This window comes from Equus asinus, unplaced genomic scaffold, assembly GCF_041296235.1.
Source record: "Equus asinus isolate D_3611 breed Donkey unplaced genomic scaffold, EquAss-T2T_v2 contig_1, whole genome shotgun sequence".
In the NCBI taxonomy this organism is placed as follows: Eukaryota; Metazoa; Chordata; class Mammalia; order Perissodactyla; family Equidae; genus Equus; species Equus asinus.
In genome coordinates this window covers 653,195-676,109 of record NW_027224738.1, presented here as the reverse complement: position 1 = coordinate 676,109, position 22,915 = coordinate 653,195, and the positions used below count along the sequence as shown (strand labels likewise).

The window sequence follows — 22,915 nt, the reverse complement described above, 5'->3', positions numbered from 1 at the left end:
TTGATGTTTATTATTTCCCTCCTTCTGCTGACTTTGGGCTTTATCTGTTCTTCTTTTTCTAGCTCTGTTAGCTGTATGTTAAGATTACTTATTTGAGATTTTTCTTGCTTGTTGAAGTGGGCCTGTGTTGCTATGAATTTCCCTCTCATGACTGCTTTTGCTGCATCCCATAAGAATTGGTATGTTGTATTTTCATTTTCATTTGTCTCCAGTTATTTTTTAATTTCCTCTTTGATTTCTTCAATGATCCAATGGTTGTTCAATAGCATGTCCACATATTTCCGACTTTCCCAGTTTTGTTCTTGTGGTTGATTTCTAGCTTCCTAGCATTGTGGTCAGAAAAGATGGTTGGGATGATTTCAATCTTCTTGAATTTATTGAGGCTGGCCTTGTTATCCAACATATGGTCTATCTTTGAGAATGTTCCATGGGCACTTGAGAAGAACGTATATTCTGCTGTTTTTGGATGGAATGCTCTATATATGTCCATTAACTCCATCTGGTCAAGTGTTTCATTTAAATCTGCAATTTCCTTGTTGAATTTCTGTCTGGATGATCTGTCCCTTGAAGTAAGTGTGGTGCTGCGGTCCCCTACTGTGATTGTGTTGCTCTTAATTTCTCCCTGTAGGTCTGTTAATAATCGCTTTATGTACTTTGGTGACCCTGTGCTAGGTGCATATATATTAATAAGTGTTATGTCCTCTCGATGGAATTTCCCTTTTATCGTTAAATACTGCCCCTCCTTGTCTCTCATTGTCTTTTTTAACTTGAAGTCTGCCTTGTCTGATAAAAAGTATGGCAACCCCTGCTTTCTTTTGTTGGCCATTAGCTTGAAGTATTGTCTTCCATCCCTTCACTCTAAGCCTATTTTTGTCTTTGTAGCTGAGGTGCGTTTCCTGGAGGCAGCATATTGTTGGGTCTTGTTTTTTAATCCATCCAGCTACTCTATGTCTTTTGATTGGAGAGTTCAGTCTATTTACATTTAGAGAGATTATTGTTATATGAGGGCTTAATGCTGCCATTTTATCTCGTTTTCTAGTTGTTCTATGTTTCCACTGTTTCTCTTCCTTTGCATTTCTGACTGCCATTTCATTTTGTTGGTTTTCCAAGAGGGATTTCTCAGTTCTCTCTCTTTGTGAATTGTGGTTTTGCTCTGATTTTTTTGTTTAGTGGTTACCGTGAGGATTGTATCAAAGATATTGGAGATGAGACAGTCCATTTTCTCATAGCCTCTTATCGCCATTAACCTAAGCAAGTTCCTTCCATTTCCTCTCCCCTTCTGGGTAATTGCTGTTACACAATGCTCTGTTTTTAATTTCCTGAGTTTGTGGCTAAGTTGAAGTGTTTATCATTGCTTCTGATGCTTTCTTTCCCTTTCTCTTTTAAGTTGTAATTGAGTCTTTACCTTCCTATTCTGGTAGAGAGCTGCAGGTTTCTGATCATGTCTGTCTATTTACCTTCTTGCTCAGAGCTTTGTAGACCTTCGCCTTTTTGTTGCCAGTGTGAGGGCATCTTTAATTATTTCTTGTAGGGGAGGTCTGGTGGCAGTGAACTCCCTCAGCTTTTGTTCATCCGGGAAATCTTTCACTTCTCTATTGTATCTGAGGAAAAGTTTTGCTGGATAGAGTATTCTTGGCTGAAAGTTTTTGTCTTTCAGTATTTTGAATATATTATTCCATTCTCTCCTAGCCTGTGAGGTTTCTGCTGAGAAATCTGCTGAAAGCCTGACGGGGCTTCCTCTGTAGGTTATCTTCTTGTACCTTGCTGCTCCTAATATTCTTTGTTTATCCCAAACTTTTGCCGTTTTTACTATTATATGCCTTGGAGAGGGTCTTTTCACATTGATAAAGTTGCGCATACGATTAACTTCGTTTATCTGTAAATCTGAAACCATCCCCATGTTTGGGAAGTTCTCAGCAATTATTTCTTTGAATAAGCTCTCTGCTTCTTTCTCCCTCCCTTCTCCCTCTGGGATACCTATAATCCTTATGTTGCTTTTCCTAATTGAGTCAGATATTTCTTGAAGAATTCCTTCATTTTGAAAAAATCTTAGTTCTGTCTCCTCCTCCACCTGTAGAATTTTTACATTTTTATCCTCAAGAAGACTAATTCTTTCCTCCATAAGATCAATTCTATTTCTTAATGATTCTAGATTATTATTTGTGTTTTTCATATCCAGAATTTCTGCTTGATTTTTTTTATAGTTTTAATCTCTTTGGTGAAGAGATCCATTTTGTTGCTGGGCTCCTTGAACTGTCTTTCTGTGTTTTCTTGTAAATCGTTGAGTTTCCTTATGATGGCTATTTTGAATTCTCGGTCATTTAGCTTGTATATTTCTGTATCTTCCATGTTGGTTTCTGGAGAATTGTCATTTTCCTCCTGGTCTGAATTGTTGCTGCAGTTTCTCATGGTGTTTGATGAACTAATCTTTTGTTGTGGCATTTGTGGTATTCTTAGGATGCAGATTCCCCCTGTTACCGCTAGCGGGGAGCAGGAGTAGTGTTTCTGGCCGTACCCCATCTGCTGGAAGCTGTGGGGGTATTATGGGTGCTTGCCCCAGCCTGGGATGCATTCAGGCACTTGTGTGGACTGTCCTTGTCAGGCGGGGCTTCCTCACTAGGCTAGGGCCACTCTTTGGTGCCTCAGGGGCACTCTGAGCTCCCCCTCTCCACCGGAAAGTGATCACCAGTGGGCTCAAAGCTACCTCACCTATTCCCACAGCTGCCTGGGACATGTTCCCTCTTTGGGAGCACTCATGTGTGCCTGGAAGTGTTTGTCCCAGCACAAAAATCTGCTGAGGTCCCTTATGATCCACAGTCCGTGGTGCTACTGAGCTTGGTGGGCAGGGCTTCCAGGCAGAGACCTGAGCTATGGCTGCTCCTTGACAGCCCTGGGGCATGGTGGGCTCCCCCTCCCCGCCAGGAAAGTAAGTGCATGTGGGTTCAAAGCTGCCACACCTATTCCCACAGTTGCCTGGACTGGTTACCTCTTTGGGAGCACAGCTGCACTGTGAGCATTCATGCACACCTGCGAAGTATTTGCCCCAGCTTGGAAATCTGCTGAGGTCCCTGTTTACGATCTGCAGTCCGTGGGGCTGCTGAGCTTGGTGGTCAGGGCTTCCCTGCTGGGACCTGGGCTATGGCTGCTCCTTTACCGCACAGGGGTGTGGTGGGCTCCCTCTCTCCACTGGGAGATCAACCACGAGTGCAGGCTAAGGGTTACCGCCGCCTCCTCTTATGGTTGCCCTGCTGCGTGTTCCCACTTTCCAGGTGCTTGCACCAGGTTGGAGTGTTCGTGTTGCATGCACAGGGTTAGCGGGGAGAACAGGGTGTGCTCACCTGTCTCCATCACTTCCTGGGGGGCCAGTCCACCCACCCTCAGATTTATAGCTGCGTGTGTCTCTCAGGCATCCTGTTGTGCTGTGTGGGTTTCCTCTGTTGGTCAGTAAGTGTCCATTTACTTATAACTCAAAAGGGAGAGCGAGGAAGGGACTAGCTCACTCAGCCATATTGCTGACGTCACTCCTCCCAAATGTTTTAAGTAATAGCAGCTCTATGGGAATAAATTGAATTGCAAACGAGGATTCTTCCTTGTAAAATGATGTGACATTTGGAAGTGTAGCTGTGTTGGCTTAAACCTTAGTTGCATTACTTAACAGTAATAACAACCAACATTTATGTAATGCTTTTCTGTTTACAACTGATTTCTCAATCACTTTTCTCATTGGAGGTCTAACATAATCCTGTGAGATTACTCTGACGCAGAAGAGGAAAAGGTCCTTGATCTCTGCTCTTTTCCTCTTTCTGACAGCTGGAATGGTGGTGACCACAGTGCTCTTGGAAGCCCTCCATGTTGAAGATGGTGGAGCTTTTCAGCCTGGGCCCCTAGTGACTGTGTGGAATAAAGACACATACCATTGTGAATTGTTCACCCAGTAACTTTTTTTTTTCTTTTCAGAAGGGAAGCCCACCCGTTTCTACTCTCCCCTTTTTTTCTTTAAGATTTTATTTTTCCTTTTTCTCCCCAAAGCCTCCTGGTACATAGTTGTGTATTTTTAGTTGTAGGTCCTTCTAATTGTGGCATGTGGGACGCCGCTCAGTGTGGCTTGATGAGTGGTGCCATGTCTGCGCCCAGGATCTGAACTGGTGAAACCCTGGGCCACCAAAGTGGGGCTTGCCAACTTAACCTCTCGGCCATGGGGCCGACCCCTCTTTTTTTTTTAAATATGGTTTTAAGGTATCCTTTTTTTGGTGAGAAAGATTGGCCCTGAGCTACCATCTGTTGCCAATCTTCCTCTTTTTTCTTGTTTTTTTCCTCCTCAAAGCCCCAGTACGTAGTTGTATATCCTAGTTGAAGATCTTTCTAGTTCTGCTGTGTGGGACGCTGCCTCAGCATGGCTGGATGAGGGGTGCTACGTCTGCACCCACGATCCGAATGGTGAAACCCTGGGCTGCTGAAAGGGAGCATGTGAACTTAACCAGTACACCACCTGGCTGACCCCACCTAGTAGTTTTTATGTGTGAGAGAAATAAACTTCTTTTTGTCCTTTAAACCATGTTATTTGAAATCTTTCATTATATGACAACTTCATCTTTTACCATCTTTCTGAATTCACCCGTACCATTTACATACCATTTGTTATCACTCTATCCAGTAAACCATGTGGAGGCAAGCAAATGTTTGTCTCAGTCTTTGCAAATGAGTTGATTCAGTTGGTGTTTCCTGCAGCCTTTTTTCACTGCTACTCAATAGGTTACTTCCTTCTGTTGGTTCATTTCCCTCTGTACCTTTGAGGTTCATAACTGTCTCCTCCTGTGTTTAAAGCAATTAAAAAAATACTTAAAACTGTATATTTGCTGTCCATTTTTATACTCACTGAGCCACCACATCACGAATAAAATTTCCATTTTTAGAATTAAGGGTAACAGTTCATAGGGGAAATATACAGCTTCATTTCTAGCTAATCAGCTACTGCTTGGAACAAGAACTCTCTTAGGGGTGTTTACCACTGAGTCACTATTGTAGCATTATAAATGCCTGAGTCACATACAATGTCATTACATTTGCAATACTGTTTAAAAATTAGCCTATTTAAGATATGATTCAAAGCAATAGTTGGTAAATATATCAAAGTGGTTCAGAAAAAAAATAACTATCTGTGATGAAAAACAATTCACATTCATTCATCTACTTAAATTTAAGCAATAAAAACAGAGAGGGAAGAAACCAGAAGCATTCTAGGGTTTAGGCTGCGAACACAAAGCATTTCACAGGCTCTCTATTTCTGCAGTTTTATGTAGGGCTAGCTGCTAAAATGACTGGGAAAATTGGTAGTCACACCTACTGTACAAGCTTGGGGATTAAGAATGGGAGAATTGTTAACTGAGTGACAGAGAACGAAGAGGACACGTTGCTATCATAGATTTGGAAGTCCCTTCCTTAAGGAAATGGTTGAGACGGTCTACACTTGATCACAGATTTACCTGGGTTTCTTGATCCGTAGAGGCTATGTTATTCATCTCTGTGGATGGTGCCAAATCTTCATGTTCAATTGTCTTATCTTCATTCTCCATGATTGATAATTAAGAGTAAGATGATAGAGGGAAAAGGAACAAGATCTGTTCTGAAGGAGAAACAGTATAGATATAGAATAGCAATTTGGGATTTAAATAAATGAATCAGACAGCAATTTGAGCCATTTAAAGGAATGAATTGTACTTATTTTTCCCCTTAGAACTCTGAATGGCTAAGATATTTTAGATTATTCTTAACTTTCAATTGCTAATCTTTTCTTTGATTACAATATATTATCCTATTGCTTATCTACCTTTTTATCTCTCTTAAAAAAGCCCTTGTTGACCATCATATGTTCATGATTTCTCTCCCATCCTGTTTTTTGAGTTATACTTTACACATTCCAGGCAATATTACTGTTAAATTGTCCTCTGTAATGGGCCAACTTGATGAAGCAGGAAAGCTCCAGGTAATTTTCCAATGTTGATAGAGGAAATGAGTCACCAAAGAGAAATCTATGGACTCCATCATTTTCAGAGAAACCAGAGTCACTAATTCCTGCCCGGCTCTTATTTCTGAATTAAAGTAAAAAAATACAACATTGATTGAGTAGCCACAATGTCTTAGACACTATAAGTGCTATGGTAGTCTCCTGCTGGTTATTATGGGTAACTCAAAGATTGCCAAAACACATTCTTTGTTTTCCATAGGCTTATGGTATGCCAGGAAACATAAACTTATACCAAGTAACTAAAAACTTGTAGGGCAGACCTACAAGGTTGGCTTCGTAAACACCCACTTCAACCTTTTCTCCCCTGGCTGCCCAGGCTATAGAGGCTGAAAAGCCACATAATCCAATTCTTAGCCATGTTTGCAGCTAGAGGTAGCCATGTGTCCCAGCTCTATGTAATGAGACATAAGTGGGAGTCCCTGGGAAGGGCTTTCATTCCCAAATAATAAGGGAAGGACTTTTGAGAATCATACTGTTTACTTTTCACCTCTAACATTTCCCTTTCTCCTTCCTTGGATGTAGATACACTACCTGGGGGACAGCAGCCCTCTTTCCACCAAGAGAATAAAAAGCCTTATACCAAAGAGAGTACAGAAGTGGAGTGGGTTCCCTGATGACATCCTTGAGTTGCTGCATCAGTCTTGGGCTGCCAAGCTTTGAGGTAATGGTTTAAACCACTATTAGTCAAGTTTTCTTTTTACTAGTAACCAAAGTTATTCCTAATGCAACATGTATGATGAATATTATAGTAGAGGTACAAACTACAAACCTAGGTAGGACCAAAGGAAAAATTATGTAAGATAAGGGAAAATCTAATTCAACACATATTTAAGTGCCTAATATGTGCCAGGCACTATGCTAGGCCATAAAGACAAAGATTAATTAGACAGGACTCCTGCCTCAAGGAATCATTTTCTGTTTAACAAAGTGCCAAGATGTTTGAATTTAAAATTTCAAAGAAAATTATATCCTTTCCACCACGACCACCATCACCACCACCATTTTTCTTCCTTACAAAACACAGTGTTAGCCAGAAAGGCATCTCAAAGAACCTTCAGCTTGATTTTTATTATGTATAATAAACATATGCATATATGATGACATATTATATATATGTATATATAATTTTTTGAATTAAAAAACTTACTCCAAAATTTAGACTCATAATGAGAAAGAACAGCATTTTGACAGGAAAATGTTGGGCTCAGAAAACCCTTGTCTTAAGGGCATAGAAGCATGAAAGCCAGTGGGGTGTGAGGGAAACTTTGCTGCTCCCACTTTGCATGTAGGAGGAGGCTGAGAGTAACGGGGGAGGAGGGTAGAGATTTGGAATATCACGTCCAAAACCATGGGGCTTGGCCTTTACCCTCTGTAGAGAATGACCCTTCATCTCAGAGTAAGTGACCAGGTCTGCTGGCTCTGGAGTTGGACAAACCTGGGTCTGAAGTTCAGCTCCATCATATACCAAATCGCTTAGCCTCTTTCTAACTAATTCCTTATCTACAAAATGGAGACAAGAGTAGTTACAACCATGCACACGATAAGCATCCAACAGTGTTGGTTATAAGCCACTCATATTCCTTCTCTCTAATTATCATAAATCTCTAAGAATCCTTCTGCTTTTCCTATTAACCTTGAAGAATTTATTACTTAAGCCCATTGATTTTCTTTGACCATATTTTTTACTTCTTTCTGTCAAGGCCAGCTTCTTGATTAGGTGGATGTAACACTCACCACTGTCATTTCTTCACCTTTTTCTTTAGTAGAATTACATAGAAACTCTTGGGCAGCGCCACTAGAACTACCTCCACCAAATTCTCAAAATCAGCCAATTATGCTACTTATGAAGAGTATTTTTAAACAGCCAACAAGTACAACTGATTATTTCTAGTAGAGATAAACTATTGACTAAAATGAAGCCTTTGAGAATTTATTTTATTAATGTTATTCTGGTCCTTTTTAACATAAATGATCAAAACTTGGTGTGTTGCACAGTATATGATATTTGTGGAAATACATAGTTTTGTGTTTCAAAAAAATTTCCCTATTCTCCCCTAAACTCCACCATGAATGCTAAACTACTTATCTGCAATCAGAGCAGTATTACAAAGAGGAAAGGTAAAATAAAATGCCAGTCTTTTAGTAAGTCCAGTAAAGCAACTTACAGCTGCTCAGCTCTGTTTATTCTCTGCTGTTTTCATTTCCAAAAGAACACGTAAGCTATCGTCAGAAACCCACTTAAATTTAGAAAAATCACAAAAATGTAACTTTTACTTAAAGCAACCGTGTTCATGGCATTTACTGTTCATAGTCATTGGATCTTAAAATTACAATAGTATATCACCTATTAAGAAAGCAGTTTTGGCAAAGAAATCAGAAAATATGCAGAAATGACTTTTTTTTAAAGACTGGCACCTGAGCTACCAACTGTTGCCAATCTTTTTTTTTTTTCTGCTTTTTAACTCCCCAGATTCCCCCCAGTATACAGTTGTATATTTTAGTTGTGGGTCCTTCTAGTTGCAGCATGTGGGACGCTGCCTCAGCGTGGCCTGATGAGCGGTGCCATGTCTGCACCCAGGATCTGAACCAGCGAAACCCTGGGCCGCCGAAGCAGAGCGTGTGAACTTAACCACTCGGCCACAGGGCTGGCCCCCAGAAATGACTTTTGAAGGGCCAAAAGAAATGTGATGAAATCCATTAAAAAGTAGAAAGTTTATACCCCTTACTCAGAGAGAGGCTCTCCAGTCCTCATTCAGAGCCCATTAACTCTTATTTTGAAAACAACTCTAATGACTCTGCTCATCTGGTTTCCAAACCCTCAGAAGATAAGACGTTATAAATTAAAACAAACGAATGAAGAGATTGTAAAGAAGCAAACTGACAACAGCACGAGTGACAGCTGACAGTGAAAGAGATGGAAAAGAGCAATCTAGGTGTACAAAACGTGGGGATAAATGTCTTTTCCACAGGAGTATTTACAGTTTTGTCCTGCCAAGTGTCTCTTCCCCTCCTTTTTTGGCAACAGCACACTAATTTTCTCTTGTGGAATCCACAGCTCCCCTAGTCTCCATCCATGGTTCATGTGAGGCTCACGTCATCCTCACCTCCCCAACCCCCTACTGCACCAATGTTCCAGAGAGGGGGACAGGCCTAGACAATGAGGAGCTCCTTCCCTGGTCACACTGACTGTTCTAGGCATGAGCAAGTGACTCATACCTGGCTAATGAGAGTCAGCTTTATGGTGTTTCCTGGAATCACTGGGAAAGAGCTTGCTTTCTTTTAGAGTTGCTAAGCCCAGACTTGCTGTTGACAATCTTTGTGACATATAAGAAAAGCCTTCCAAAGAATGATCATAGAGCAAAGCAGATTCTGAATATGCAAAGAGAGAGAGAGAGAGAGAGCTCCAGATTAATACTCATATTGTTGGTACACCTAGAAGCAGCTCCTTTCAGTTAGATGAGCCAATTAATTCCTCACCAGTTCGAGCTGGGTTCCTGTCACTTGCCACCAAATGCATCCTTCATAAGAACCTTCATACCTGAACTGCCCTGAAAGATCCCCAGTATTATAAGAGATGTTTAGAAAGGTGATTCTACATCTCCAAGAAAAAGAAAAGAAAAGAAAAGAAAATGATGTGGAGATATTTTCTGTTATTAAAGGCATTAAAATATATAATACAATTTAGAGATTTTCTTTAAAGAGAATGTTAAAATAAGCAAAAATCTGGTATTCAATAAAATAGGTGTCAGTTATCCAAAAAATAAATTTAAGTGAAATGCTCTTTTTTTAAACAATGTTGGTTAAATAAAATACTCTAGTTAATGGACCTTAATTATTTTTTCATTGTGTTCACGGAAGACTTTTGAAGTCCTCAGTCCCAGGGAAGGTTTAAGAGAGCTGTTAAGCATCTGAGATGCTGAGTATCTGGGATGGAAAAATGAAAAAGTGGGGAAATTCAGAGAAACTAGGTGGTTTCCAAGAAATTAAGAATCACAGGGTAATGGTATAAAAAAAGTTGGAAAGGTCTTTAGAAATATCCTAGTCTAATCTCTTTAACATTCAAATGAGAAAACTACTGCCTAGAGAAGCTAAGTAACTTTTTCAACTAATAGCCAATGTCAGCCAAGCCTCACAGTAAAACCGTGAAAAAACTTGTGAAATGAGTTGGTTCTTTAATCTGTATCATTGACTTCATGCATCTCTACCAAATCACTACATTATATTTTTACATTTTTGCTATAATATTTTATTTAAAATCCCACTCATATATACTCATAGTTAATTCTAAGTTTGAAAACACATTCCACAAGAAGTTTGAAAACATCTTCTACAAGCAAATACAAATATTTTTATTTTCTACCTTGTATTATGTTCAGCTTTACTCTTTCCCATTGTTAGAAATGTTAATAGAGTTTATTATGAATAAAAAATTGTACTAACCTAAATGGTTGTACAACATCGGTGACAAAATGAATGGAACAAGAACTTTTGTCCTATTCTCATGACAAATATTATTTACATATTCTCAATTAATAGTTAACTGGCTGACACCTTGCCACTTAACCATGTCTTAAGATTCTAAGAATTAAGGAGGTTTTCTTTTAAAAAAATCCAGTTAAGCTGAGAGGCTTTGAGAGATTTTTGTTTATCAGAAAATTACACTGAGAACTCGGAAGATATTTTAGATAAAAGCGCCTATACACAGAAACAAGTTTTTTTCTGCTTCTCCATCAAGGTAGTGCCTTATTCAGACTGATATCACAACCTGTACACTATATTAGGAAAAAAAACCTATCCTGCGTCAAATGGTGAAATTTTATAGATTTCATAAATTCAGTAAATAACATGAATTTAATCAAATTCTGTGACTCAAATACAGATTTCAATAGAAGAAGGAGGTTTGACCTGAGCCCAGGGACGTGGCTGCTAAGACCATCTGCCTGTCCACTTGCATGTAGGTCAGTAGGTCATGTGTCACCTGCATACACACGCCAACGGCTGCTGACTCTCTAGCATTCTTAGTATACAGAATTTCCTACAGGACTGACCCAAACACTTAGAAACAATCTTGGCTCAATTTGAGCTTTGCTTTCCAGTATTATGGATATATGCCACCAAAATCATAGAGCTGTGGACCTGAACAGTTTCCTTAGTCTTTCCTCCAAACCTGAGAGAAAACTGCACATCAAGAAGATGAGCAGTTCTGTATATGAGTATGGATGTAAATAGAGAAAAAAGGTCTGTTAATAGTAGTTGCCTTTGGGGTGGAAAATGGAATTGAAGAGGTTGAAATTTCATTTTCATTCTCTATATTTCTGTACTGTTAGGATTTTTACAAGAAGACTTTCTTACGCAATTTAAAATACACTGAAAAAATTTATGCAATTCTTAAAGCTTTAGAAAAAAGGAATACAGCTTTCCTTGGTAACACTATTTTTCAGAGATAGAATCTCGTCATTTGACTTTAGGTAACTTAATCCCACCCGCTACAATTTAAGGTCATTTTTGTTTTTGTGGTTAAGAAAATGGAGAACTGCCTAGAATCTTCTACAGCAGTTTTCAAATATTTCTTAAGCCAAAAATCTTTCACCAAATGAAACCTTTTCCTGAAACCCAACAAATGGGACAGAGAAAAGGTGGAGCTGAAGGAGCCTATCACTTGCCCTGCTCCTTCTGGCAAGTGAAGCACAATTAAAACCCTTTTGTAAACACGCTTTCACATAGAGGAGATGTTTCTTAAATCAGCCTTCTCTTTTTCAGGTTATCTTATTAATCTAAATGTTTAAAGGTGCTTTCTGCGGGCTGGCCTGGTGGCACAGTGGTTAAGTTCACACGTTCCACTTCGGTGGCCTAAAGTTCCCCAGTTCGGATCCCAGGTGCGGACCGACATGCCACTTGTCAAGCCATGCTGTGGCAGGCGTCCCACATATAAAGTAGAGGAAGATGGGCATGGATGTTAGCTCAGGGCCAGCCTTCCTCAGCAAAAAGAGGAGGACTGGAGGCAGATGTTAGCTCAGGGCTGATCTTCCTTAAAAAAAAAAAAAGTGCTTTCAGTAATATTTCAGAGGAAATAAAAGAACTATGATTTGCAAATGTCCAAAGGCTTACTGCTATCGACTGAATTACTGCTAAAAGATCATTACATGGATAAAGGCTGATTATTCCTGTTGTTTGTTGTCTGTGATATGGACTGTCCAACATTTACTGGGATGTTCTTATTGAGAATTTACATATATTGCTGGAGTACAATATGTGCTGTATTCGTACATTTGAAGGAGCATCTCCAGGACTGTTCATGAAGCCTTCTATAATGATTACAATGATAAACATCACCTACCTTCGGGGTTTATCCATTCACGTGTTGAAAGGGGGGGTTCTCAGTCTCACGCAGTACTTCTATATAGAACATACAGAAACCTTCCAGTTCCTGGGTCCTGCTAACCAACTCTGATCTAAGGCTCATTTTCCAAAAGGAGCACTGCCCAGCCGTGACGAATTCAGATCAAGTGAAGAGTAGGGCTTAAAATGTCCTTGATAAATAAGTACTGAAACGACTGAGAATGTTTCCCTGAACAAGAACGACCTCATCTGAAAGTGTTAGCGTGCCAACCACATGGGACCAAGTTATCAGAGAAAAACAACTGCTCTGCTGTTTGGTTAACTGATACAGACACGTAAAGTAAAACACTGTATAATGAGATATGAATGAAAGGAAATTATCCCTAGGTAAGAAAGGACCCAGTACTTGCTTTTCTCCTTTGTAATCTCTCTCCTCACCTAGGAAAAAAGCATTTAATTGAAAGTTTAAAATATTATTTCTAGGCCTACTACAATCAGAATCTCCAGAGACTGAACCCCCCAAGTGTGGCAGACAGGACTTACTAACTACCTAAAACCACTGCTCAGGCATGCCGGTGGGGCCCTCCTCCACCCCAAGGGGTAAATCACGACTGGGCTAAATCAATCTCTCTAACACCATTCCTCTCTGCCGGCTGGTGGTTCAGAGCTGAGCGTAATTCACTCTGTCCAATGAAGTTTGTGAGCAAGGCTATTGGAGGCCACTGGGTAAGACTCCTAATAAAAAGACAGGGAAGCAAGAGAACCCTCTCCTCTTTGTGCCTTTAAATTGTGTGTGTGTGTGTGTGTGTGTGTGTGTGGAAATGGAGCTGTGGAGGGGCACTATGTTTCTTGGAACTCTAGCAGCCATCATTCACCCATGAAGAAAAAGGCAAGATTGGCTCATAGAAAGTGACCTAGAGCCTGATATCACTGGGGACCGAACAAACCCTGGACGCGCTTACCTTCAGACATCTTGTTGTGTGGGAAAAATTAAACCTGTATTTTTGAAAGTAATTTTGGCCAAATATCCTGTTACTTGCAGCCAAAAGCACCCTAACCAATCCAACAGGTGATTCTGACGCAGAGCCAGCTCTGAGAAGTTCTGATGAGGAGCAGTGATGAGGGACCTTTGGCTCACACATATCTATCTCCCTAGCTTCTTGACATGGTGCAAAATCTTCAGAGGACACACAACCAGAACACTGCCTTTGTATTGATATATCTCAACAAATAAACCGAAAATAACAATTTTAGTAGCTAAAGACCAATACCAAGGTTTTTAGGACCACCCTTTTAGTCAATAGAGATCATATACATTGTAAAGTTGTATATTTTCCCTCCCCATCCCTGAAGTTCATTTGTAATATTTGAATATCGAATTAAAAAAAATTGGGCTTATAAACATGTGATTGTTTTCTAAATTTCTACCCATGAAACAAACAAAACAGTAACACAACACCACTACCATCCCTGCCTGCACTTCCTTTTTGCTCTCTCTACTTGGTAAAATTCTATCAGTCATTCAACATTTAACTTACAAGTCACCTTCTCAATTAGTATTTCCTAACTCCACATAGACTAGCTCTGTCCCTCTTTCTTCTCTCTGAGGACTCACTCACTTATTTGACAAACATCTATTAAGCTCTTGCTATGTTCTAGTCCTTGTGCTGGGGATTCAAAAGTAAACAGTCTGACATAGTTCCTCTACTCAGAGGTTAAAACCTAATCAGAGAATGACAGATCATTCCTTAAGCAACCATAATAGAATGTAGTAAGTTTCAATTTGGGGCACATAAGACAGCAACCCCATCACTTCAAAATCAGTGACGTTCATCAGACTTTCACTGGATAAGATACCAAGATGACTGAGATGCAGTCTCTATTCTTTAAGGGAGGCACAGAGACTGATATGTGTTCATCAAACCAGTTTCCCCTGCTGCCTGCGCACACAGGTATTTGACATTTCCTAGCCTCTCTTGCAAGTCAGTGTGGCATGTTACTGAGCTCTGGCCACAGGACGTGGGCATGAACAATGTCTGCTACTTCTACTCTTCACTTGTAAGAAACCTCTCATGCAGTCTTCCACATACCCTCTCTTTTCCTGTCCATTGCCTGGAAACTAAGGACTCGACGGTCTTAGGGGATGGCACAGCCATAATATAAAAAGAGTGTGGGTTCCTGAATCACTGAGTAGAAGGCCACTAGCTGAACACCTGATTGAACTTTCCATGAGGGAGAAATAAGCTGCCTCTGTGTTGTTACTGAGATCTTGAGTTTATCTGTTATAGCAGCTAGTGTTACCTCAAGGTAATTTAATTGTGATGTGAGAAGTACAGTCACATAGTTAAACGGAGAAAGGAGGTATTGCCTACTTGGCTGGGGTCAAGCCTTGAAAGAGGACCCACTCTTGTGAAGAAAATAAAGACCAGTACAGGCAGAGAAACCACAGGATTAAAGGATGAGAGGTGAAAGAGAATGTGTCTGTAGGGAACTCTGTGTATATCTGCATCAACTACACCATAAACGGCAAGATGCGGAGTGGTTAGAGGACAATGGGATTAATCCTTACTGTAAATCCTGTGTCACTGCCTCCTAGTTGGGCCATTTGGGGCAAGTTACTTAACCAGTACAGATAAGTTTCTTCATCAGTAAAATGGTGAAAATGCCTATGTCACAGAAAATCTTAAAAAAGTACTAAGTACATCATGCAGTCCCAAAATAGTCCCCTCAATGCTTTCTCCTCCTTTTATAGGATTTTCCCTGAGAAGAAAGCATACATGTGCTGAAGGGACACTGGTAAATTCAAACCTTTCAGTCCTTCATGTAAACCACAGAAAAATAAAGGAATGGATTTCGAAAAAGGCAAAGAGCTTTTATGATATCAACAAGATATCTTTAATAACTTTATAAAGCTGTTAAAAACTCTTTAGAACTTATCATAATTGTGCTTTCTTTAACATGCAGGATACATGACTCTAAAAACACTGAGAACACCACCGCCTCACACGAGTGCATATACAGGCAGCTCCATTCCCCACATACTGTGTTCCTAGGCTTTGTGTGCAAAAGATGTAAACCCTTTCCCCTAGAGGAAACATCTGTTCTATCATTGGGGTCTGTGAGCAGCCTATCAATTATCAATAGGACTAGGAAACAGTTGGGCATGAACCAGATACTCAACAATTTCTTGTTACAGAATACATTCTGTAAATGTTTTAAATGAAGAAGGCGTTTACATTATATTTGTACAGCAAGAGATGTCAGAGATAATCTAGTCTATGCGTAACAAACTCAAATACCTTCAGGGATAAACTCAATGTGGGGTCTGCAGCACCCGGTGAGGGCACAGCCCAGCTGAAGGCATCAGATCACTGCAGGCCCCTGGGCCTCATCTCATGTCTTCACTTCCCATCAAAAGAAACTGAAGAGATTAGGTTTAGATGACTCTTGGAGGCTACAGAGCAAACATATTAATGAGTCAGCGCAGAAAATAGAAACCACTCCAGGTATTTTAAGCAGAAAGAGATTCTACAGGGAATTGAGTGAACTGTTGAAAGGGCTAGAGAGCAGGGTCTACGCTGGGCCTCCAGGAAGGACTTCTAGAACACTAGTAACTGAACCACTGGGGAATGTACTATTTTTGCCTCAATCAGGAGACCCCACAGGGACTACAGCGTTCAAGAACAACACTGTAGCTGAGACCCAGAGAGGCTGGGATCTGGAAGCTGCCTGGACAGAGAACACAGAAGATGTTTCCCACCTCCCTCAACCACCTCCGGACAGCCAGAGAGCTGGTGCTTCAACACGACAACGCTGACCTGGCTGTCCCTGCTGCTGTAAGGCCCTCCCAACACCCACAGTTCTGGAGACTGGACACTCGCATCTCCTGCACCGTCCTTGTCAACAGAAATTCGCCAAAAATAGCAGGGAGATGCCTCTGCCTCATCCCTGCCTTCGAAATCTCAGGCAAGTCATCTACTTGCCAGACGCTAATTTTACATCCAGAACTCTACCTGCGAGGGAGTCTAGGAAATACTTTAGCTTTCCAGTTTCGCCTGTACAAAGAGGCATACAAGAAGCAAGCAGGAATGGATGTGAGGGCCAAACTTCCACATCCAGGATAGCAACTTTTGGTGTAGGCCCCAGGGCTCAGACCTACATCATCGACCTTTTCCCACTTATTCTACAATGCCTTCTAGGGAAATCCTAAAAAAAGGAAAAAATTAAAAAATAAAAATACAGGCAAAATATGCTGGAAAATATATTATGCGATTCAGTCACTTTGCTCACATCATTAGCATACCATGAATCCACTACCTAATTTTTTGTTAGGTATATTCTGATCCATTGGATTTTGAGTTACTGAATGGCAGAAACTTTATTTAATTCATATTTGTATCTCCTGTCCCCATGCCTGCGTGGCCCAGAGAAGACACACGGGTACTTGCTGAATTGAAACGTTACATTCTTGACTTGGAGAGAAACAGTAAACTAGAATTTCACGAGAGCACTTTGTAGCAGCAATAACTTCAGGCGGAGGCCCCATTAGAGAGATGGAGTGGGGTTGAAAAGGGCTTTTAGTCTTTCAGTGGAAACAGAGGTTGACTTGTCTCAGTAGGGTATCTGCCTCTCTCTATCCACTCATGTTATCCATTTCTTGACCGGAGGCTAAAGGAAATGCGGCTTCCTGCTGTTAATCTTCTAGGGCAACAAGTACACCAGCTTCTAGGGTGAGATAACAGGCTGCTGCCTGGGAAGTACAGTCACTTGACATGTTGATAGTTCTGAGAAATGCGTTCTCGGGCAATTTTGTTGTGCAAGCATCAGAGTGTACTGAAGCGGAACAAAATGTGTGACCCCAAAATGTGTTCTTTCAACATGAACATTATTTTAGGATTATTTGTAAGAAAAAAAGACTCAGAGGTTTTTCTTGTTACCTTCACTTTAAGCGCCTAAAAGTGATACAAAAACCTGTCTCAGGAAGCGAGCTATGTCACCTTGGTGTGACAAGAACGAGGCAGTAGAGCGGGAGGAGCCTAGAAAAGCCTGTTTGCTGGGCTCCCCTCTGTCTTCTGTTTCTGCGTGGCCAAACACTTGTTTTCCAAATGTTTGCTCCTTTTCTCCTACCTGTGAACTGCCTTCCTACCCTCTGAAGCCCCTGGCTCTCCCCACCCCCAACATCTTTTGTCTTCAGCTGAGGATGGCATTTAAGGCGAGGGCCTCGGCCATTTTGGCAAGTTACTTGTTTTCCTGGGTTTCTCTCGTGTACACACGCTATTAGGCTTTCCTTCTCCCGTTAGAGTCTCTCGTGGCGATCTGATCATAGAGTGGCCAGAAGAGCCAGAAGGCAGAGGAGCATCTCTCCGCGCCCCGCAGCGCTCACGCAGCCCCGGCGGCAGAGCCCGCACCGCCGGCTGCAGGGCCGCTGACGCCCCCGTGGGAGGCCCGGGCAGCACGGCCGCCCCCAACTCGACAGTGGTGCCGGCTCCAGCGGCGGCGTCTGGGCGCAGCGGCACCTCGGCCCACAGGAGCCACACCCTCCGGTTGTTTTAAGAACTAAAATAAACGAGAGAAACCCACGGCAGCAACAACTAACAAGTGAGCGCGCACACAGCCACGCACCCCAGGGCCGCGCCCGCCTCCGCGCCCCCGGCCCGCAAGCCCTGAGGCCCCGCCGGTTCCGCTTACCCTGGTGTCTCGGGGGCCCAGCTGGCGGCCCGCGGGGGGCCCGGCTGCGCCGCGGCTCAGGGACGGGCGGGCCCGCGGGGGACCCGGCTGCGCCGCGGCCCAGGGACGGCCGGGCGGGCGCCCGCACGCATCGCCCCAGGCGGCGCCCCGCCCTCTCGGCGCGGGAGACCCGGGCGGGCCCGCGGCCTCCACGGGTCCAGGGCTCGGCGGCGCGGCGCTGGCGGCCTTAGGCGCTGTGCGGGCGGGGAGCCGGCGGGAAGGGTCGGGCGAGGCCGCGCGGGGAGGGCGGGCCGGCAGCCCGCGGCGGGGAGCCCGGTTCCCGGGCCGGGCCGTCGCGCGCTCCGGGCGCACCGCGGCGCGTCTTCTCCGAGGCGCCGCGAGAACAGGACCCTTGCAGCGAGCGGCGTGGCGGGCGGCTCGTCCCCTCGGCCGCGTGTTGGCTCGAGCCTCCCGCTGGCCCGCGTGGATGCTGCGGTGCCGGCGGCAGCCCGCGTCCCTCCCCTCCCCTCCCCTCCCTTCCGCTTCGGGTCTGCCTTCCCTGATCGACCCCGCCACCCGAGTGTGAGCCTGGGCGCGCGCCCCTTCCGGGGCATTTCCATGTCCTTCAGAAATAAAGAATTTCTTGCCTGTTTTTTACTCCTTTAAGCAACTGCCAGTTTTAATCACCGCTGTTCAGGCGAGACAGACAGTGTCCAGGACCATCCCCAGCAGACAGGAGCCGCTCCTCCTCGTCTCTCAGGTGCTCCTTTGTGGACAGGATGGAGGAACCCAAGTCCCGTCCCATGACCTGGCTCAGGCCGTCTACAATGGTTATTTTCCTACACTGACTCTTCCTCCCTAAAGCTTGAAAGGCTTCTGGTGACATCCAGCTTCCTCTTACCACAGGAGTGAAATGTATTTTTCCTTTTCTTTCAGTCATATGCTCCTCATTGATCCATCAACCTGATTAATTAACCTTACTTTAGAGAACATGAACTTTTGGGCTCCAGTTTACTTTTATTGTTGACACTGTTTTATAGTTCACAGTTAGCTCTGAGAGAACTGACCCTGAGGGTCATGAGTTAATGTTAGAATCCACTGCAATTATTATAACAAAATGTTATCCTTTCATTGTCCATTAAAAATTTCCTTGTTAATATTAATTAACATTCTAAGAGAAAAGACTGCTCATTTATTATCTATATGTGCATCATACCATTTGGTCTTTTGAGGTAGCTACAAATAAAAAACAAACACAAAACGCTAAAACTAAAAGAACAAGAAAAAACTTCCTAGTACTCTCTCATACATGAATTTACTTGAACTTTTTCTTGGAACTTTTATTTTCTTTAGTTTTGTTTCCTGTTATATGATTCATTTATATTTATTTATCCAGAGACTATTTCTAAGTTTTATATCCTCCTGTCTGTTATCCTGGAATTTGGTGAAGAAATCTATACTTAATCTAAAAAATATCCCTCAAACTGATGATACTGCTGATGCAGATCAAGGCTGCCCGCTGGAGAGAAGCCCAAGGCGTCCTGGCCTACATACCGATCTACATCATCCTCCGGGAAGCACAGGACATCCTGACCTCATTGATCTGATTCTTACCCAAAGTTCTAGGACCACCCAATAACCAGACGCCACCTGCAAAGACACCATTTTAACATTTTTTTCATGATCTTTCCTTTGTCTTGTAAAGAAATAACTCACATACCTATGCCTTATAAATTTAGCCCTACCCTCAACCCATTGCAGCCCTTCACCGCCCCTGGGTCCTGTCCCCATGCTGCAGCTCTTCACCGCCCCTGGGTCCTGTCCCCATGCCTGCAGCTCTTCACTGTCCATGGGTCCTGTCCCCATGCTACTCCATGCTATTCTCTTAATAAAAGAGCACTTCTGCCAGACCTCGAGAGTCCAAGAAATCTTTCTTTTGACTCCTCGGCTCGCCAAGCCTGCATCACTGCGTTAGTTAACTATTATGTTTCTTAGGCTCATGTCAAATGTCATTGTTTATTTTAATAAAGATCTTTTAGTTAGACTAAGAAAATAGTACTTAATTCCAAGTGCTAACATCCATTAAGTATAAACACCTGATGATTATTTTTATTTTATATAACAGACCAACATATAGTTCTGAATAGTCTATAGTTCTTTTAACATAAGTTAGTGAAGCCAAACTCCTTCCTACCTTTGCTGTTCATTTATAACGGTGTAAAAATTTTAAATTAGTATCCACATACAGACCAATGCAGACCTGAACAAAAACATCTGAATATTGGGAAATAGAAATGAATACACTTTTCTTTTAAAAAACTTACTTTTTTCCTTCATATTTTAATTTTATATGCTTACAAATTGAGGCTTATTTTAAAAACTATTCTTTTGCAGTGATGTTATTAAGCTACAATGATTTCAAAAGAGATTAATATATTTAAAGAATCAAATTCTTGTGAACAATGACATCCTTAAAAAGGGCTTGTTTTCATTAATATTCCATTAATAGGAAAGAGATGATGAGTGAGTTTTCTTCATAGCCGGGTTTACAGTGTATAGGAAGGGCCTGCCTTCCCAGCAAGGAGATCCTGAATCACAAGCTCCAGCCTCCATCAATGATGACAGGATTACCTGTGATGTAGGCAGACTGTAGTGATAAACACAAGGAGACCCAATAATTAGCCAGGTTTAACACAGGTTGTGTTTCTTCAATTTTTGTATGACTGAGATAACTAAACAATTTACTCTCCTGGTAACAGGAAACTTCACTTAACAAACAGAATTTAGGAAAATTAGAATTAAGTTTCGGGTGATTTAAAACTTCTGAGTGTTCTTGTGATCCAGAGCTAAGTGGCCTCTAGCTGGTGTTTGAGCATGTATCACATTCTACGCAGGGGCTATTAGGTATTTGGTCTCAGAATCAGAAAATTAAGCAGTTTGGTGATATATACCCATTCTCCAAATTAGGATAAAGTCGAGGCTAAAATAGTACACTTTAATTTTGAGACTCAGAACTATTCTAAACTAGCTGAGTTTTATGCCACTAATAAACTTTTGAACATAATCAAGTGTGTCAGTCATAAAGTGGTGGTGTCAATTTACAAATAGAATTGTTTTAAAAGATGGTGTATATTTAGTTGGTCAACATACACAGGTAATTCCACGAACTGGAGCATGCTAAATGTGTTTTTAAAATTTATGTGAATACTAATAATTATCTATTGAACTACAAAAAAATATTCTATACTAACTTCAGACATCTAAATCTGTGTAAAACTAAAGGAGTTAAAAATATTACTGTTTTTTCCCCACAGAATTTTTCATTTTCTAAAGAATTCAAGGTGAAGTGATCCTTGTGGTAGAGGTTTAACAGTCTTTTAACTTAAACATGGATAATAAAGACTCAAATTTGTGTTCTTAGTTTTAGACTCATCTAAAGCCTGAGACAATGGAAGAGGCAAGAAGGAAAGACATCATAATAGAAGAACAGAATTTTTTTTTTTTAAGGAAGAGTAGCCCTATGCTAAGATCTACTGCCAATCGTCCTCTTTTTTTTTTTTTTTTTGCTGAGGAAGACTGGCCCTGAGCTAACATCCATGCCCATCTTCTTCTACTTTATATGTGGGATGCCTGCCATAGCATGGCTTGACAAGCGGTGCATAGGTCCACACCTGGGATCCAAACCAGTGAACCCCTAGCCACCAAAGTGCAGACTGCAAACTTAACTGCTGCGCCACCAGACTGGCCCCAAGTTCAATATATGAAAACGGATCATATAAAGCAGATAAATCAGTTTATCAAGAAACAACCCCAATTCCCTCAAGTTTTTTTAAAAAGGCAAGTTCTCTGTTTTATATATGGACTCCTCTGGTCTCCTCTAAAAGGCCAATGGTCCTTTTGTTGCACATTTCAAGCCAGAACATTTCTAAATATTTGGTAACTTAAGTTCTGGCTAAACAAGGACAATTTAGCTTATCAGCAGTTCCTCAAAATCAAGTGAGCTCTTCTGAAGATATAGATTCAGAGAAATCACAAAAGCCAATGTATGCTCCATTAATCAAATGCCTAGCAATTTCCCCAGCTATTAACAGCTGTTGTAATAGTTCTGACAAGTAGTAACTGCTCTGTCACTAAAACATTTCAACCCTTCTATCTGCCACATTCATCAACCACCTCATGTGCACCAAATCACTGTAAAGAGGAGCTAAGTGGCCAGTGACACACCTCTCTCCTGCCTGCTCCCTTTTCCTTCTTTCTGCTCACACGTTAGTTTCCAGGGCATGTAACATTTCAAGACATAACATAGGGGGATATTCTTGTGCTCTATTCCTTATAAATGTAGTTTCTGCCTTCACAGTTGTAAGCCATTTAAAAATATACAATAGCCATTAAGGAAGAAACTGGGGGGCTGGCCCGGTGGCACAGTGGTTAAGTTCGCACATTCCGCTTCTCAGCGGCCCGGGATTCGCTGGTTTGAATCCTGGGTGTGGACATGGTACCGCTTGGCATGCCATGCTGTGGCAGGTGTCCCACATATATAAAGTAGAGGAAGATGGGCACGGATGTTAGCTCAGGGCCAGGCTTCCTCAGCAAAAAACAGAAGGACTGGCAGTAGTTAGCTCAGGGCTAATCTTCCTCAAAAAAAAAAAAAGGAAGAAACTGGTTACTAAATAGATGCAAAGTGGAAAGAGACAGAATTAGGAATTTCCATATATGATGACAAACAGTAAAAATTCATAGGAAAAGAGTCAGTGGGATTCTTCTAAATAAGTTTCCAGTAAAACTAAGAACACCAGATGCCAATTCTGTGTCTCCTGGACACAATTATATCTGGTTAACTCTCTCCCCATTTCACCTGAAGCTCTCATGATTTTGGAGGTTCGT

The 22,915-nt window shown here is 41.8% G+C and overlaps 1 pseudogene; it reads right to left on the bottom strand.

The window, feature by feature from the left end:
* LOC139042823 (sodium/hydrogen exchanger 9B2-like) overlaps positions 1–5,708 on the bottom strand; it is a 42,081-nt pseudogene extending 36,373 nt beyond the window's left edge.
* Between the last annotated feature and the right edge of the window lie 17,207 nt (positions 5,709–22,915).